Consider the following 19803-nt stretch of genomic DNA (forward strand, 5'->3'; position numbering starts at 1 on the left):
TCTAGTCATAAAAGGAGGGTCCTTGTAGTCAAGCTGGGAAGCATGCTGGTAAATTCAGTGTAGCAAGCTAGGATGCTTTGGTTTAAAGGTAAAAGTCAAATGTGCAGTCTGCTGCTGAAGCCCAGTTGTGTGCTTCTGCCCACAGCAGTTAGTCCTGCTCGTTCAAATGGCTGAAAATTAATTACTCTTGATATATGTACACCTCAGCTACTAAGAGGTTCAGCCAGCCAATGTCTGATGCAGAAACCAATAGGAAAACAAAGCTTTAACCTGAAAGCTAAAGTATGTTATGCCATTAAGATGTTTTTATTCCACCTGCTTCCTTCACCACTCTGCATAAAAATTCCTACCAGACCTTTAAATTTAAGCAAATTAAGGGCACACACTGAACTACTTGTTATTAATATCTCATCACTATTTTCTAATTCCCAATTCATGCTTGAAATGGATTAAGATTGCTAATCCTTGACAAGGCAGCAAAAGTTGATGCTAATTTATTGATGTGTTCTTTTAGGAAACTTTGGGTTTCTCGTCTATAAATTAAATTTAAGCAGAGCATTCAAGGTCCTTTCCAATTTAGAGAGCAGAGATCTGTGTGCTGAAACACCATCTGTCCTTGAGCTTAGCGCACAGTCTGCCTGAGGAGGGGTTGCCTCGTTTTCCTAAAAGCATGTTCGTGCCTTGTTAGCTGTCTCTTAAGGTCGGCTGTGCCGATGGCTTCTCCATCTTGTGCCACTTGAGTTTGTCTTGGCTCACCTTGAAGAGTGCTCCAGCCTCTTCTCTTCCACTGAGCTTTTTGCTCCTGACCTGAGCTCAGGTTTTGCTTGGTACTGTAGGTGGTTTTTAATAAGCAATGCCAGATGTGGGATGTCAGTGCTGAGCCTGGGAGGGGCTGTGTTCTGCAGGGAATTATTTTAGAGTCCTTGCACATTTTTCATTACCTTAGAGCCTTATTTCAATCTTTATTCCTTTACCTTTATTTTAGTAACATGCTTCTTTACCAAAGGAAGCTTACTTTTTTCAGAACATTGCAATTACATGGCAATTGTTGCTTTCCTTGTTTGCTTTTATTTTTTCTTACTGGGGAAGCAGTAAATGCCGGGGAAGCTTGGAAAAAGCCTGCAGTAGGAACCTGTACTCAGTTCCTTCCTTGCACTGAGCAGAGCTGCCCTTTTCTGTAACAAGCCATTTCCAACCACACAGCCACCTTTATGACTCTGGGAAAGACAGGAGGAATAGCCTGTGCATCCATCCCAGGCTCCTGAGCTGGGCAGACTGCCACAGGAGGAGGCAGCTTGCCTGAGCTTGGGCAGCCAAGTAACTTGAAATCTAGGAAAAACAGGTAGCTACCAATATCGTATGGGCCATGGCTGATGCTACAGGGAACTCTGCGTGGGCATCGAGGCATTAATACAAGGTTCCTTTGGGTGGTTTTGTGTCTTGTCCTACTGATATTTTTAAGTGTTTGACATTTTTGTCCTGTGTTAGGTCAAAACCTTGGAGTATTTAAAGTTATTTCAACCCAACACTGCCTTCCCCATCCTGTCTGTCATCCCAGATATTTTTGTTTCGGAAATGCGCAAACAAAATGTTTTGTCAGTTTTAAAAACATCTCATAATTTGAGAAGTTAATTGAAAATAAAACTTCCCCTGAAGAGTATATTTTAAATGGCAATTATCACCTCAGACATTTCTGGGAAATTAATATCGAGTTTTATCAAAATCTAAATGACTCTGCAATTAAGAAAGGCAATTGGCTATTGAACCCCAATAACTTCTTGACAAACTGAGTGCAGTAACAGTGTTCTTGTCAGCTCTGGAAAATGTCTTTTACTTAAGATGACCTGCAATTCCTGACATCATGATAGGAAATGACTGTCTTGATGTTGGTATATTCTTAAAACCAGGAGGTGCAGGTGGAAAGGGACAGGTGCAGTGCATCAGAAGAGGATGCAGTTGATGCTGCCTCTCTCTTCAGCCAGTGCAGGAGGTACCAAAGCCACCCAAGTTTAATATATAACAGTAATATAACAAAGAAAGGGGGAAGCTCCTTCTGAGCCTTCAAAGGTCCCAACTGCCAAGTTTTTCATCAGGTATTTGCAGTGAAGCATTGATTTTTTTCACAAATGCTGAGCCAGAGATGTCACTTGCAGCCACCACACCCCCCTCCCCGTGTCCCTGTGTCTCCCAGGGCTCCTTCCTGGGGTCTGTGGTGAGACCAGTCTGGCTCTCACTCCCCAGCACCACTTGGCTCTGCTCTGGATGCTGCTGCTTCATCTCATCCCTGAACTCTTTACATCACTTATTTCCTTTACTTTTCTGCACAAAAAGTGGTGCTCATCCTGCTGGATCATACCTGCTGGTTTGAGATTATCAACATGCTTTGGGGAAAAATGTGCTCAGGCTTATCTGTCCTTCTGTCTGTCCATAAATACCTGTGGAGTAAGGAGAACACACAAACACCTGTGAAGAAATATTCACCAGCTCATGTTTGTCTCTTTATTGCAACTTCTGCAGCATTGCTGTGAAGAACTTCTCTGCCTGGCTGTCCTTAAAGAGTTCTCAATTAGCCCAGTAAAGTTTGGAAGTTCAGGGGAGTGTGTAACTTGTAATTCTGAAATGCTGAGGCTGGGTTGGTGGGATTGGTAACTGGTGAAAGTACTGCTTGCCCAGGGCTCTTCTGGTGGTGCATCTCAGCTTTTATGGGATTTCCTCACAGAGATTTTCCATTCTGAGACCATGTTCCCACCCATATTGCAGGTTTCCTGAAATGATTCATTCTCTTCCTAGGCAACACCTTTTAAATAAAAAAAGCAAATGGTATCTCTGAGCCTGGCTATTGCAGGGGTGGGAGTGAGTACTGAGAGGTGATCTCTAAGCAGGGAAAGCTAAATGCACACTGAATTTTCTCCATATAGCATTTGCTTCACTGCCAATAAAGTTGCATGCTCGAAAGAGGACAAGACTAGATCTGTCTGGCATTTGAGTCTGGTTTTCAGGGTGGGCAGGGCTGGCCCCCATTTAGCACTGCTGAAAATTCCCTGAGAAAAAATCAGTGGCTAAGACACCTAATGTTAATTACAGATGATGTCGACTGAAATACCTGGAGGAGACAGGCAGTAGCTGCAGTCTGTAGACTCCAAAGGGACTTGTCTGAGTGGCATTAATTTTTAATGCTTTAATCAAGATAAAAATCCCTCTACAAAGTCTTAAGGGGAGTAGAAGTCTGTTTAATTTTTTTAATATAACCTGAAGGAGAAAGCAGTAATTTCGGCAATCTCTAGTGATGACAAAGTTCTTAATTGGACAACAGGAAAAACAAACCCTTCATTTTTACCAAAGCCATTTAAAATTCAGCTGAAGCCAGACAGAGCCGCAATTCTATTATCTTTCTAAGTCCTTCCATAAGATTTAAATCTTTCTCATGCTGAATTATTTTTTTTTTTAAGTGAGACTTCACGCTGCCCTGATAGACACTTCCCTGCTAAAGCCAAAGGGGTTTTTGGCCAGGAAGAGGCAGCTCCATTCTGCTGCTGCTACTATTTGCATGGTGAGCTGTGCAGACAGAACCTGGGCAGTGTGGGAAGGGGAGTGGTGGTGAAGGACCCGATGCATTCCTGTGCACCCCCAGGAGCTCTTCATCCCACTCTGAAAAAATCCTTCCTTGCCAGAACATAATAGTGTGCTAATAAGCTTTCAAAACCTGGAGCTGTATTCTACAGGTGTGAGAGGCATATGGCTTCTCCCCTATTAGCAATGCAAATTTAATCAACTGGAATAATATTCAAATGGTTGGCTCAGCATGAGCCAACAACCAGTTGTCACTTTTCCCCACTTTTGACAAACATAAGAACTTTGATTAAAACTTCAATTCTCCTTAAAACAGATATCCCTTTGAATGAAAGGAAGCAGTGTCCTCTAGAAGATCTATTGAATTTCCACTGTCACTTCCCAAGAAAGCTGCTTTTTATGTCCAGATCTCAGCAACATCAGATAGAAAAAAAAAAAAATCTGTTCCTTTCCAGTTGAAAAGCAATCCCTGTCACTAAACATGCTGTAATTCATCAAAGTGACAAAGTTCAGGTTGATCTGCATATTTTCCTGTTTCAGATTTTTATTGCATTTCAATTTAATTTCATAGCACGATGCTGTTTGTTGTTGCCTGACTCTTGCTAATAGCCTCAATATGCTGTATGTCTACTCTTCTCTCTGTCGAACAGCTCCAGGTCACTGGGTTTATAGTCTTCAGCGCAGAGCTAAGTCTGGAGTGTTTTAATACCAGCCTCCCTGCAGCAGCACAACCTTGATGATCATGGTGGCGTTCCTGGGAGAGGTCAGCATGGTGACATTTAATGGCAAGGGCAATGGAGACAGGGACTCACCAAGACAGGACCTGACTCCTGAGTGCTGTGCCCAGTTTGCCAGTTGGCTCAAGTACATCTTTCTGGTGACTTGCAGAAGATGGTGATGGTTGGAGTTTTGTTTGAATTTTATGGGAATGGTGAAAGAAGAGTAAGGGCAGAATACAGAAATAAGGCACAGATTTCTCTCTGAAAAGCCACAGGTTAAAACATAGAGAGGGTTGTTTGGGGATGGTCTATAAATCTGAGTGACACCCTACAAACTAAAACAAGACACAGTCATTTTTCTGTGTGGTGCATTCTCAGACAGGGCCCTACACAGAAACATTGCTGTTGAGGCAGCTCCAGTTGAAGGAAAGCTCAGTACTGGGCTTGTCCAGGGATCAGGACCAGGATCCCATCATTGAAAATATATTTGTTGTGTGGAGATTCCCCCCTGTGCTGGGTCATGTCACAGCTACCACAACTGAACAGGAGACTCCTGTCACTCACCTCTTCTCAGTTTAACGGCATCCCATGCTCCTAGAAGGGGATGATCTTTTTCCTCTGGGAGCTTTTGGGAGCTTTGCAGTGTTCCCAGGCCACCATGTGCCCCCCTGCCACCCAGGGGATGGCACTGGCTGCACCATTACTCATGAAACTGGTCTTTCGGCTGCAGTGTAAATGATTTTTGATCTGGCTGGCACCAGGTTGGACCCTGATAACACCTCTCTGGAGCTCATTCATGCTGGTGAAGATAAGATCCTGTCCCATAGCCTGCCTCCAAAATAACAGTATCCACATCCTGCGGTAGGTGAAGCCACCTCTCTTTTCTGTTCGCCTGTAAAATGCACATGGTGCTGCACCCCTGGGCCTCCTCCTCTTGTCATCTGGACAGTTAGAGGAAACCATAGTGTCATCTAGTTGAGTCATTGTGGAAGGGCTGCAAGACTCCACTTAAAATCTCAGATAATTGTGGTCAACTTATTTTTCATTCACTTAGTGAAAGAAAATGTGAAATCCCCACAGCAGATAATCATGGTAGTAGTTTTCTTGTGTTCTTGTTCATTAAATGCTGATTGAGAATGGTTCACTAATGACCTTGCTGAATTATTTCAATTAATGTTACCTTTCATGAGACTAGAAACAATCTTTTTATTGGAAAGCCCCTTTATCTAAAGTCTTGCTTGACACATCCTCTTAAAGGACCATTTGATCACAAAAAAGCTCAAAGTCTGAGTGCTGCAGAAACATGGAAACTGAGTTGTCTGAGAACACAGAGCTAAATCCTGTGGTGCATGATAGAGAAAGGATGTGCTTTTTCTGTAGCCTTTCTGCTACAGCAGTGAGACAGTCGTACATGACTGCTGCTTTGACTGGCTGGACACGGTGCCTTACAGACTTCAGCTGTGGCTGAGGTTTATCAGTGGGATCTGAAGTTATCAGGGGTGCAGAGGTACTGTGTGAAGTTGGAACAAACCTGGGACCTGTGTTCCAATGAGGGAAATAAGAATACAGCCAGCTTAGGGAAAATATAAAGCTAAAATATGAATGCTGGACTTCAGGAGCTGGAGCTGGGAGCTGAGGCAGCAGCAGGCAGGTCTCTGAGATGCCCTCCTCCTGGCGTGCTGTGCCAGGGGTTGGGCTGCACCCCAATGCCTGCTGCTGCTCTCTACATCTTGCTGCTGTGAGCTGCTTTGGATGGGGTTTCTCACCCTGTCTTTCCTGAGGCTCTTTCCTGTGGCCTTTGGTTTATGTGAGAGCTTGTTTGTAGGCTGATAGCAAAGTTGTCTGCTGCAGCTAAGTTAGGGCTGTAGCCTGTGTGCTTCTGGCCTCTGGCCAGGTATGTGCAGCACTTCCTGAGACACCCTCTGCTCCTTGCTTGAGCATTTGAGTGCTGCCTGGTGGCTCTCGTATGCCATCACCCTGCTGTCTTGCCTATGTGGCCTTCAGCCTCATGCTGGTGCTTCATGGGAGGGTGTCCTGGTTTTGGCTGGGATAGAGCTACTTTCCTTCTTAGTAGTTAGAGTAGCGCTGTGTTTTGGACTCAGTGTGGGATTTGATATTAAAAGAATGTTGATAATACACTGATGGTTTTAGTTGCTAGGAATTCAAGGACTCTTCAACTTCCCATGCTTTGCTTGTCTGCAGGTACGCAAGAAGGACTTTTCCAAGCTGGCTAGGAGCATAGTAAGAGCAACGGACCCAAATTGACCAATGGGATATTCCATATCAGATAATGTTGTGTTCAGTGTATAAATGAGAGCTGGCTGGAAAGCTTGCTCTTTTCTGGGATCGTAGTTTCAGGATTTTATCTCCTCCCAGATTGCTAGCCAGGAAACAGGCTGAGTGTTGTTCAGCGGGTGGTGAGCAATTGCACTGTGCATCACCTGTTTGTGTATTCTATTATTATTGTTATTATCATCAGTCTTATTTTAATTTTATTTCAATTATTAAATTATTCTTATTTCAATCCACAATTCTCCTTACCTTTATCCTTCCAATTCTCTCCCCCATTCCCTGAGTGGAGGAGGGTGAGCAAGCGACTGCATGGTGTTTGGCTGCTGACCAGGTTAAAACTACAGCAGAGGGCTGCAGGGCATTGTCTGTACCAACACAAAGCGCTCCATGGGGCTCAGAGGCTTTTCTGGGCAAGGTGGCACCTCTGGCCCTGGGGATTTGCTGTCAGCTTCTTCTGCCTCCCTGGCTGGGCTGCAGGGATGGGGGTGCCTTGGAGGCCAGGAGGAGACCTCCATCACCATGTGGGCAATAGGAGAGAAGGGGTGGGCAATGGTCACAGCTCACAAGGGGGATGCAAGATGTGTGTGGAGCAGGGCTGCATTGGGACAGGAGGAAGCAAAGCCCTCGGGTTCCTGATACATCATCACATAGGACTGCAGGTAACAGAAACACAGTGGTGAGCACAAACGGTGCTCCTGCTGCTCTCCATGGGGTGCAGGTTTCACATGCATCGTTCACAGAGCTTTTATTGTTGTTTTCCTGGGGAAAAGTACACTTCAAGATCTCTTCTTGCTGTGCCTCTTCCTCCTCTTGTAGCCAGAAAAGGCAGCGTGAGTGCCTGAACATCTGTTGTGATTCTGGGGTTGTGGTTTGATTTGGGTTTTTTGGGGTTAACAGAACTTGATCAGCACTGACAAGCAGTGAGCAAAGGGTCTTTGGGCATTTTGATTCCCTTGATTGCTGATTTTTGTTTACTGCAACCTCTTGAAAAGCAAAACACTCCTTTTCTCTGCATGAGAGATGAAGCAGTCTCTTTAACTGCAGCCTACTTAAGAAAAAGGGTGATTTTCTGATGCCTGTTTTCTCCTGAGAAAACATGAAACACAATAGAAGGAGTTTAAGTAAAAAGCTGAAGTCCTTGGACTCCAAAGGCATCAAAGCTGAGCTACTTTCCTTTGAAAATGGTCTTTGGGTGTGCTATGATTATTCCTGAGTATTTATAATGCCACCCATCAGTCAGGTTTTATCCTGGCTAATTTGTCTTCCATTTCTTCATGCTTTTGTCTTTTTTTTTCTTTTTTTTTTTTTTTTTCTTTGATGCACTTAGCCAAACAAGCTCAAATATACTCCCAGGAGAAAATCCAGCTCGAGGAGGTGATGGAGCTTGGGACTACCCCTAAAAGAGCTCTTGCAATAAACTTTCTTCCTGAGCTTGAACGTCTGTATAAACAAGTGACTCTGGCCATTCTCAACGTGTTCTCAGGCCAGCACAATAAGGTAACTCAGTATTTTATCTTGGTTGTTTTTTAAGCAAAGCAAATGGAGTCCTGCAAGTGAAATATTCACACACTGATAACGCTGGTGTGTGCTCTGCTTGTTTTGATCTGGGAAGGAAGCCTCTCAGGTGGAGACTGCTGCAGATGGGTTTGCAGAAGGAAGGAGTACAAGGTTAGCAGGGTCCTGCTGCCCTGCGCAGAACTGATTAGCTGCTGTCAGTCTGTCTGGTGGATGTGGTCTGTGCGTGATACGCAGAAGAAGCTGTGACATTAGCTGAGTCTGTGTCCTGTGGGGGTCTGAGCTCTGCAAACCCAACTGCTTATAAGGTGAACATGACACATAGTGATGATACAGTATGAAAAAACACAACCTTGGTGTCTAAGATTGATTCCATAAAGCAATGTGCAGTACTGCATGCCTTGAATGAAATTCAAACATCATAGACTTGTCCAGGTCATGAGGGAAAATCTTCTGTAAGTCAGTCTTAAATTGAGCTGTGCTTGGCCTGTCCCTGTGGGTGGCTTTGGGCAGGAGCAAGCATCAGAAACCTCCTGATGTGCTGTGAGGCTGTAGAGAAGGCGTGTGTCCTGGGCCAGTTGGATGCCCTTGCAGGCAGTGCCTGGGGTAGCCTCACCCCTCCCATCACCCTGCTTTTGGTGACTTAGAGCAGGCATGAAACACTGAGGATTTACTGTAGAAATTGTGTTCATGATGTCAAATTTCAAAGGGTGTTTTTTCTTATGGGCCTCATTCATGCAAGGAGTAAGGCACTCACATTTCAAAACCTGTCCTGTTCAACTGGCCTTTAAATATTGGTCAGGAAAAATCTTTTCCATTTTCCTACCTAAGTTACCAAAGTATCTTTTCTTCTTGCTGCTGCTTTTCTTATCATTCTGTCTCCATTTCTGCCACCTGTGCAAGTTGCTTATTTGCATATACTTACTTCATTTCACTTTTTCTTCAGGTTGCTAGTTGTTAGTTTTGAGGTTTTTCATTTACAGTCAGTTTTTAACCTTGAAAATTGGCTGTTGTTAGGATAGCTGCAAGCCAAGAGGAAATAATGGGTTTCAGAACAAAAGTAATGAGATTAGAAGTGAAAAAGGTCCCAGCTAGACAAACAGTGGCAAAAAAACTGAGGGGCAGATTTTGTCTCTCTAGGTCACGCTGGTCAGGAATTTGTTCTGCAAGCAACCTTGGTGATATCAATGGAGTGAGTATGGGAGTGCAACCTGACCTACAGAAGAACATGCTTTGGGTTTTATTGTTCTGAGTTCCTTAGCTCATAACAGCCATTCTGAGCCATGCTGGTACCCTCTGTCAGTATGCTCCGGGGGTTGGAGGTCTCTGGAGAGAGATACTCTCTGTGTAAGAAAATAAGCTATTGCTGGAGGTTGGGTTGGTTGCTTGGTTTTCGATTGTGTTTGCGTGAAATTCCCAACCAGTCTAAAAAGCAGTGGGAGTGCAAAGCAAAACAAAACCTACTGGGAAAGAGCAAGACTCAGCTGGTGCAAAGGATATGGGCTGTGTAACGTGCTGGTCTGAAGCTGCCCTGCTGTGTGCCAGCTGCTGCTGCTCCCCCGGGACAGGAGCTGCAGGCTCGGGGCTGTTTTGCCCTGATGCCCTGGTGTTGGCTGTCCCCTGCAATCCATCTCCCACAGCCTTTGGTCCTGCAACAGCAGCAAGAAAGTAGTTCAAGTGTGTTCCCCTCCAGGGCAAGCTGCAAGGTCTGTGTGTTTGAGGGGTGTTGGAGGGAGAGCTGAGGCTGGGGTCACCATAGGGAGGCAGAACAGGAGCCACACTGTGTTTGATGCTTTCTCGTTGCATCTTCCTGCAGGAAAATGTTTGCCACACTCTGTGTGCGTGTGCCTCTGCAGAACTGCCAGGAGCTCTAAGCCTACAAATTAAAAGTGGTAATATTTAGCAAGAGGCAAGTCCAATCTGCACAGGATTTCAGGAGTGATGATTTACTCTCTCCATAAGGCTGGTGCTCTGGCATATGAGAAAGTAGATGTGGGCTCTGGGACAGCTGCTCTTGAGAGGAATTGCTGTCTGGATTCTTCCCTTCGTGCCCATGAAGCTCAGTGGAGGAAAGACATAGCCCCACCAGGTCCCTTCAATAAAAGTCAGACTGGGTTGTGAAGTACCTGTCACTTGGCTCAGATAGTCTGTGAGAAAATAAAGGAACAGCACGTCTCTGATAGCTGACTGTGGAGTTTGATCCAGTGAAGGCATTAGTGAGAATGGGTTTGGGAAAGGAAGCTTTTAGGGAAGTTTAAGCTATAGATGGGAAAGCAGTGGGATTTGTAGCAGCAAACACAGGGAACTTCTGAGGACTAAAACAATGAAGGGTGTAAAAACAGTCACTCTAGGAAGTATCCGTGACTTTTCATCAACTATCTTTGCCAAATGGAAGGGAAAACAGGCAAACTAGAAAAAAAAAGTGTCATGCTCTTGCTGCTGGTGGGTGACACGGATGCTAGATTTATTTAAAGCCTGAGACTAATAGCTACACCGAATGATACGCAGCTGATTTGTGTGGTGTATGAATACAACCCGAGTTAGAAGATTGCACAAGGCAGTTTTCAAGGCATAAATTGTTAAGAAGTGCCCTTTACACATCACCAACTAAGTGCTGTGTGTTTGCTGCTTGGAGCTACTATGCCAGTTGGACATCTGCCAGGCTTGTAATGCTGCTTTCAGAGGGATCACTTGCCATGTGGAGTTTTTGCATTTTCTGTTATCCAAACAGACTCACTTGAATGTTAATTTGTTCCCAGCTGCCGAGGACCTGACTCTGTAAAAAGCTGAATGTGGCTGAACCCAGTGCCTACCGGAGGGGCTGCTCCCATCCCTGCTCTGCCAGGCTGGGGCTGGAGACACGCGCTGGGGATGCTGCTTGCTGCAGTCGGGGAGCAATCTGTCATTGGGATAGAAAACATCCAACCACAGAGGCATTTCCTCCTTTCAACATGGCCTTGGCAAAAAATGGACAGCAGCTTTTCTCTCCCTTGGGAGGTGACAGCTGGAGAGGGCACAGGGGGATATTTGAAAAGGAAAAAGCCTTTTGGGTTTTTAGAGCTGGGCTTCTGTGAAGCACCCTGGTCCTTGGACAGAGCCTGTGTGGAGATAGCAGAGCAGCATCATGAGTGTGGGCAGGTCAACATGGTTGATCCAGCCCTTGTGGGCTCAAAGCTAAAGCCACCAGGAACTTTCCTGTGCCATCAGCTCACTGCTCCCACAGAACCTGAGCACCAGGTCCTTCAGAGGCAGGTTGGGCATCCCTCTGCCTTGGGGAAGCCCTCTGTGCAGAGGTGACCCTGTCATACCAGGGCCCTGCAATGGGGCCCTCAGACCCCTTCCGCCACCCCTCTGAGCTTTACCTTGTCCTTTTCAAGGTGCAAAATAGCAGCCAATGGCCTTGGCCTGGGTTCAACCAGGTCTGTTTATCATCTCACTTCTAAGTGTTTGCGACATTTTTTGATGGAAATATGTAGGTTTTCCACGTGCATGTGGGCAAAAGGGAAGCCACCTCCCTGAGTGGCTGCTGTTCATGGCAGAGTAAACTGTAAAGCTCCTGGGCTGGGGGTGGCCAGCCCCCAGGAAAACCAGGGGATGCTCTGAACTGCCCAAGGCTGGAGATAAGAAGGGAGTGAAATATTGACAGAGACTGAAGCAGAGGGCAGCAGCACAGGAGGAGTGACGGGAGGCACAGGGTCCCTGCTTGGTGGGGTTAGTGCAGGGATGGTGGGGAGCAGTGGGTTTGGCATGTCCTGCTGCCAGGCTTGTGCTGGAGTTGGGACCCTTTCTCTGGGCATGGGCAGGGAGGGGATGCCGAGCTGTGGCAGTGGCACCACACTGATGCTTGGTGTGAGGTGCTGGAGCACTGGGGGTGCATGGGAAAGACACCCCATGTCCACTCATGGGTGTGTAAGCCATCGGAAGGTCAAAAGGTACAGGCTAATCATATTGTTGTCTGGCATGTGTTTTACAGGGGCTAGGATCTACACTGAAGCTTCACTGCTCTAACTAGGAGGCACTCAGGCTCAAACTTAAGTAAATCTTCCTCCTGCTACTTATATTCTGTGTCAACATTTTTGGGTGCTTAAAGAGAAATGCAATTTCTTGGTGTCTGTTTTTAGCCAAGGAAAAAAATGGGAGCTTGTTCGAAATTTGGTTAATATTTAAAGCACGGTTTCTATTTAGAAACTGGCACTTTATCAAGTTAAACAACCCATTAAGCTCGTAATCACACTCCATCTTTTGGGGCACAATGCCTTTTGCATCTTTGGAAATGAGTATTTGTGTCATCGCTCAGCATGCTCTGAGGTGCAATTAATCTTCCATTGTATTGTTTCATTTTACTGCTGACTGAAATAATATTTTCAGTATCTTTTTCATTGTTTACTTGTGGGTTTTTTTGACACAAGACTTATGGAGGAAATCTGAAAACAAGTCAAATTTAAATCCCTGATAAGATTCTAAAACTCCTTAAATATTCAGCTTAAATATTCTGCCACCAGTGTGCTTTGAGTAATTGCTTTTTTACCTCTAGCAGATGTGGTCAATGTCACTTTGAGAATTGCTGTGGTCTTGGGACCATTTTGATGTTAGGTGACCAAATACTTAAAAATGTGGTTCTTGCAAAGCAGTGGTAGTTAGTTTAGAGGGGATGGAGCCCACGGAACATCCTGCAAAGGACTTTTGAATCACAGGCCCCTGTAAGGAGCGGGGCTGTTGGAGCACACCCCAAACCCTTGTCAGCAGACAGGGCAGACATGCTGCCTGTTGCAGTAGTGACACCCCAGGCATGAGAATCAAGGCTGTGCCTTCATGTGCCCCCAGGTTGTCTCTGCAGAGTGGGAAGTAGATGCTGTCCCACGCACCGAGCTGGGATCGTCCCCATGTCTGGTTGGGTGATGGCCGCAGAGCTCTGTTTGGTGAGTCAGGGTGTATTTTTGTTACAGTGCAGTTGTCATTCAGCAGCCTGACTATGTGCACAACAACGGTGATTGGAGCAGCATTTTTCTCCTCTTCAGTCTAACATCAAGGAAAGTTTCCCTTTTTTAGTCACCTCTAAAAATAAATGAGGTAGGCTGCTGTTTCTTTGGATGGTATGTCTGCTTTCTATGACAAGGCTGACTTAGAAATACATTGCATTCGTAGCCTGCGAGATGTGGCAACGTTTTAAAGCAATGCATGTTTTTGCAAATGTAATCTTTCCCATGGGATGACTGCAAGGTGTGGGTTATTTGTGTTGAGACTTGCAATGAATGCTTGCAGGTTTTAGCTCATGGTTTATTATTATAAAGGGTAGTAACTGCAGCAGCAAAGCCATTGCTGCACTTTATATGTTGGAAGTGATTGTATCAGCAGAGCAAGCAACTGAGCAAAATCTATAATTGTTTGTGGGTTGGAAGGAAGTTTGATATCTAGACATGGAAGAAATGTAACTAGATCATGTTCTTTGTTCTGTGCCTCATACTTAGAATTAATGTCCAGCTTTTTCAAAGGTGTTTCCTGCCATTGCTGATGGTGCATTAACCTCAGAGACTCCAAACACGTCCTGGTACTGTAAGTTAGATCCTTTCTCTGTCCCAAAATCCGAGTTCCATGTTTTCTCAAAATGAACTCATCGAAACACAGACTCTCTCTGTCAAACAGATTTCCCATGCTGACTCCTTCCCTTGCTGCAGCCAGGGGGTTACCAAAAGCAGAGTTACATCAGCTGAGACTGACGTACCTGGTCTTCTGCAGCTCTGCCCCCACCTGGAGTTCTGCTCTTCAGCAGTGTCTTTACACATCACCTATGTTTGTGTTCTTCTTGGGTTTCTTGTTCTTCTGTGCTAGTTCCTGTGAGGAATCTGATCAGCTTTCCTTTGCTCATTGGTTTACAATAAGCAGTTGTACACTTAAGATCAGCTATGGAGCCAGTGTCTCTGAGGATTATTGTAACTGCGGTGTTGCTTCTAAGTTTCTTTCTACATATTAGCACTAAGCAAGCGAGCTTCCTGCTTTGCTGCTCATATCCCCATTGACTATTTCCATGTTCTCATACTGGCTTTTCATGAACCTCTTTTTGTCCTGATCGATATAATAGTCATCCTCAAATAATTTCAGTAACCAATGTGCAAGAAAGCATGCTTCAAAAATTACCCAGAGTATAGACAAAGCCTCTTACATGCCTGGTTACATTTGGTTTTCTTCTGAACTAACTCCCGGTTCACTGAGCAGGAGGAATATTCAAAGCTGTTGCTGCAACGTGCTGGTTCTTGGAGACCTGAAATGTTTCATTCTTGTAACATGGGGCTAGCAAACCTTATGCTAAAATCAAGCAATGCATCAGTGGGCTATTCTTTTTTTGCAGAAGTGGTTATTGTTTATTAGATTAGATATTCCTTCATCCCAAATTTCCAGAGCACAGTTGTTTCCCTGATGAATACGAGTAACTCGCATTCTGCTAAGTTTCCTGACTGATTCAAAGGGGAACACTTGCAGCACCCAACCTAGAGAGTCTGGTCCCAAATGGGAGGCTGACATGACTCAAAATATCAAAGGAGTGAGGAAAACATAAGAAATAAAGATAACTGTTGTTATTATGAAGAAAGTCACCACAGCAAATCTTACACTGTCCTAGGATGGTCTTAAATGTTGACATGATACAGGTGAGGTGAAGCGTTAGCAGTGCACTCGCATAGGTGGGAAAACCAAATGAGCACTCTTAAAACTGAAGTAAAACCCACAGCTGTACAGCAGACTGTAGTGAGATACAAAATAGGAGAGATCTGAAACGTGTATGTGTATTTTAAAGCTCCATCATAGGATAATTTAAAGCACAGACCAAGCAGCAGTGAGAAAAGACTCATTTTTACCCAGCGTTTAGTCATATATTAACTGTTTGCACTACACTCCTCTCCCAGAACCCAGCCTATGGGGAAGAGTATTCTGCTCCTCTGGAAAGCACATGTGTACCCAAGAAAACAGGCCAGGAGGTGCTTATTTACCCTCAGTCAAAAGATTGTGCTGCTTGCTAGGAGGGGCAGGTGGGAGGGGGCTGTCTAGAGCAGTCAGATACAACCCCAGGTGATGACTGGGGGTCATAAATACATAAAATCAATAAATAAGTAGAGTCCTGGCACTTGTTCCCAACGCTGAAATGGGCTGTGAATTGGGTACTAAAGCAGGAGACCTGTGTGCCTGTAAAACAAGCCCAACAGAGATGTGCTTGCAGCTGTGATCCAGCTGTGCGTGGAGGGATTTTGTGATGCCTCCCTTACTCTCTATCTCCTGCTCTCTTGCTACCTGTGGTCTTTTTCCAAGTAGATTTATTTTCTAAATAAAAAAATACTAGAGTAAATGGAAATTGCTGTAATAAAGTAATTTACTCACTCCTGCTGTGTTTTACTATAGACCTTGGATAAAAATAGACCTACATTTGGAAAGCCTGACTTCCTCCTAAATAATGAAAATGATGAATTCTACTGGACAATAAATATTGCAAATTAATGCAACATTTTAAATAATTGTTCAAGAATTTCAGACTAGCCATCACTTTCCTTTATTTCACTGGTACCAAACTAGGGCACTTGTGTAGAACTATTACCTTGGTGCTTGCCCAGTCAGGGTTGGAAAGCACCCAGAGACTTTCCTTTCTATTTGGTCTGTAACTCCAGATCTAGACCATTCTAACACAGCAGATGCAACTTTTTTCTCCTTTGTTGGAGGAAGGGACAACATAAGCAGATCTTTGTTATTCAAAAGTGTGGTTTGAGTACCCACCAGGCTGCACCTGGATGTGGTGGAAGGCTTGGTGGCTTTAGCAGCCCTGAGTTGCACTTTGGCATCTGCTTGCAAGGGAAACTGTGCAACCAGGGTACATCAGTGATGGTTTCCTAATCGACCCCAGTGGTGTCCTGCCTAAAGGTATGCTGTGATTTTTAAACCCTTGTCACTGCAATGATGTGGGTGTGTTATAATCACCTGCTCTTCTTTCCGTGTGTCTGTCACCAGATGGCTGTTATGGATGATTTATAGGATGATATTTCAGACCTCATTAACCAACATAAGAGCATCTATGTGCTAATTTCATCCTGTCAAATATTATTTGTAATAAACATCCTGGTAGTTTTACCAGGGGGGTTTATTGAATAAAAAAGCAATGAGGCAGTACCCCCACACTGGTCTGGTGGGTCTGTCATTAGCAAGTGGGCTGGGGGGGTGCACCCCCTCTCACCACGTGCTCATACAACCGTCCCTGCTCAGCATCTGTCAGGCAAAAGAGAGCCCCATTCAGCAATCCCTGCTACCATCAATGAAATAGTTACACTTAAAGCTCTCCCTTTCCCTGGAAATCTGCAGCATCTTTAAAAACATAACACAGCCCCATACATGGGTATTTTCTTCTTATTTGAAGAGCTCATGCCAGCATTCTCACCTTAGGTAACAAAATGTTATTTATTTCAAGAGCCTGAGGCACCATCTGTTAGCAAAGAAGGATGATAAGTGTCTGAGGGCACAGCTGGCCCCACAGCTCCTGGCTTTGGGTTCTGGGACCCAAATTTCCTTTCCATAATGCTCCATGGTTGCCCCAAACTATAAAGTGGTTGGAGGTGACACCTCAACCTACCTGATGTTCTCTGTGCCACTGGAGTCCAGCTTCAGTGTGTGGTTTCTAGACAAGATTCAGGAAAAAAAAAAGCAAGGTTTTAAGTAGGTTATTATTAATCCCACATCCTTATTCAGGGCAAACCACTGTTGCCATGAAAAGTCCCATTGAAACAGCTCTTGTCCTACAGCCAACTCCAGGGAGTCCAAAATCAGTGAGCAGAAACCCCAGGGTGCAATGAGGCTCCAGGACAGACCCAGCTCTGCTTGCTGGCTGGCCAGTGAGTCTGAATGCAAGGAGCATCTTTGCCAGTTTTGGATGGGCCTTTATTTTTCTCTACTCTGAAATATCTACAGTCCATATGGCATTTACTGATGTTCATAAAACTAGAAAACAATCCACCTTCACTGCAATGGCAGTGCTGGGCTCAGAGAAAGAAGGTGGGGCTGGAGAGGATATGCATGCAGGGCTGAGAATATGTGACGTGTCCATGAGAGACCCAGCCTGTGCCCATAAAGCCAGGGGAAGCTTCTGGAGAGGACTTTCTCCTCTCCAGGCTGCTACTGGTGATGCTCGAGCAGGAGTCCCTCCACCACATCTCACACTCCCACTTGCCCCACTACAGCAATTGAAGGGAACCCTGAAACTGCTCTGTCCGGTACTGAGGCTCAGCACAGCGGGCATGGCGGTACTTTTATTCCCCTCTTTCTCTCTGGCGAAGCAGTGACTTAACGCTGTCATACAAGCTGTTGTGTCAGCCTGTGATGCTCGTTACCAAAGGCAGGGTGTTGGTGCAACACAACTAACAATAAATCCTGCTGGAATAACAACTCTGTGGTTAGGCCCATTCCTGATATTTAGAAAAATGGAGTAGTATGTGTTTATTAAAGGTGACAACTGCTGTAGTGAGGATTGGTACTGCTGGTACCTGTCTAGATGAACAGATGCTGCTTCTCCTGTGTTTGTTACTGTTATCGCAGATGGGGAGAGCTCTGGTTAAGGAAAACCTTGTTTGGCAAGTGTTATCTGCTGGGGCTTGGGCTGAGGAGAGCAGCCTGGATGTCAGGTCCTTGCAATCTCTATCCAAGAACCTATGACTACTGATGAGGATGGGCCCTCTGGAAGCATCACAGGTAGAGACAGCGCAAAGCTAGGAAAAGGGTGTTACTAGCTTCTGTGCAAGTCTTTCAGCCTTCTCTGATGTTTCACTACAGCCTGGGCAGATTTACAGAGGGAGGGAGGTTTCTTAAAGGGTGGCAGCTTCTAAATTGCCTCCCCATCATGGTGCTTGCTCCACACCACGGGGCAGAGCATGTGGCACTATTGCTCCATCACAGCAGAGTCCAGCAGGACCCAGCTGACTGCTGCTCCAGCAAGGACAGCCTCTTGTTGCCCCACTGCTCCTCAGCCCGCATCCAGTGGTGGTCAGCATCCCCCTCTGAGACCTGGCTGCAACACCTTGGGTTTGCCCTGATATGAACACTGGGGGCACAGCCACCCTGAAGAAGAACCTGTGCCCGGGCATTTATCTTGCAAACCCAGGTAAGCTATGATTTTGTACTGCAAAGCCACATGTGGTCTTTATAAGAACAGACTTTATTATTAGAGTAGCCAAAGCTGCTGTGATGTGTGTCAGGCAGAAAGATTTTTGGTGTGATTTCAAGGGTCCTTTCTGCTTTGTTTCTCAGGCTTCTCCAAAAGCTTTGTCTTGGCACATTGGTCATAGTTTAACTTGGCCAGCAGCCAAACACCACACAGCAGCTCGCTTACTCTCTCCTCCCCTCACCCAGGGAACAGGAGAGAGAATTGGAAGAGGGAAAATTCTGAAACAGAAACTGCAATCCCAGAAGAGAGAGAGAGAGCATTCTAGCCAACCCTCATTTATATACTGAGCATGTGATTATATGATTTGGAATATCCCACTGGCATAGCTAAATACTGATTTGCATCTGTTACTCTGGCTATGCCCCACCCCAGCTTCTTCTGCACCTGCAAACAAGCAAAGCATGAGAAGTTGGAAAGTCCTTGATTTCCTAGCAACAACTAAAACCATCAGTATAGTATCAATGTTCTTCTCATACCAAATCCCACACTGAGTCCAAAACACAGCACTACTCCAGCTGCTGAGAGGAGAAAGTTAGCTCTATCCCAGCTGAACCCAGGATGACATTGAAAGGGTCCTTGGGTGGTTTGGCAACCAGATAAGCAACCAGTTGTCTTGTCTCAATAAGTCTGCCTCCCGTTACCAGCCTCTAGCTGAAGCTCCTTCGCTGACTGGGTGCAAGTCCTGATGCTTGCTAAAGTGGTCACGTTGTCAGACAAATGTTTCAGCAGACGCAGTCTGACTCCAACTGCTCTTAAAATCCCATTTACAGGATTTCCTCTCTGCTTTGCAGGGAGACAGTCCTAAGCAGTGTGCTTAGCAATTCAACAGGCTCTTCTGACAGCTTCTGCAGTGAAACGTGGCAGGAAAAAGGCAGGATGACCTGCAACCCTAAAATGTTCTTGTTCCTCTGTGCTTGCCATTGATTCTGCCGCTCAATTTCCCAGCAAAGCTAAGCCTAAATAATTTATAGGCAGGGATCTTTCCTTCTCTGAAAAGCTTCTTAAGAGAACTGTAACTTGAAGGAACATCTTCCATTTTTTTAATCGTAGAGAGTTCTGGAGATGATCACCAATATCAGCACTTTTCCAAAGGTCACAAGCCTGAAGTTTTTCAGGATTAATTTTTATTTATATTTTTTATATGATTTGAATGCACAACCAAATCCTTGTTTATATATAAAACACAAATACCAAAATAATGAAAATTAAATTTAAAAGAACTGAAGCAAACTGGCTTTGTTTCCACAAAAGACTGTTAATGAGCAAAGTATTGATATTTGCTTTATAAATGGCCCTATTTAATTTGGAAAGCTCGGTGATAGGATTTCTTTTTTATCTCTCCTGCCTTAAAGCTTTTTTTACTTTGCAGCATCTTTAGTTTTCAGATGAACAAACAGTAAAGCAGTCATCCTTTGTTGGAAATTCTTCAGGCTCTTTCTGCGTGATGGCAGAGGGGGGGACAGGCTCGTCACAGGAATGCTTTGGGGTCCCTGAGCTCGTACCCAAACTGCTCAGTGC

This window comes from Antrostomus carolinensis, unplaced genomic scaffold (genome assembly GCF_000700745.2).
Source record: "Antrostomus carolinensis isolate BGI_N321 unplaced genomic scaffold, ASM70074v2 scaffold13677, whole genome shotgun sequence".
NCBI classification, from domain to species: domain Eukaryota; kingdom Metazoa; phylum Chordata; class Aves; order Caprimulgiformes; family Caprimulgidae; genus Antrostomus; species Antrostomus carolinensis.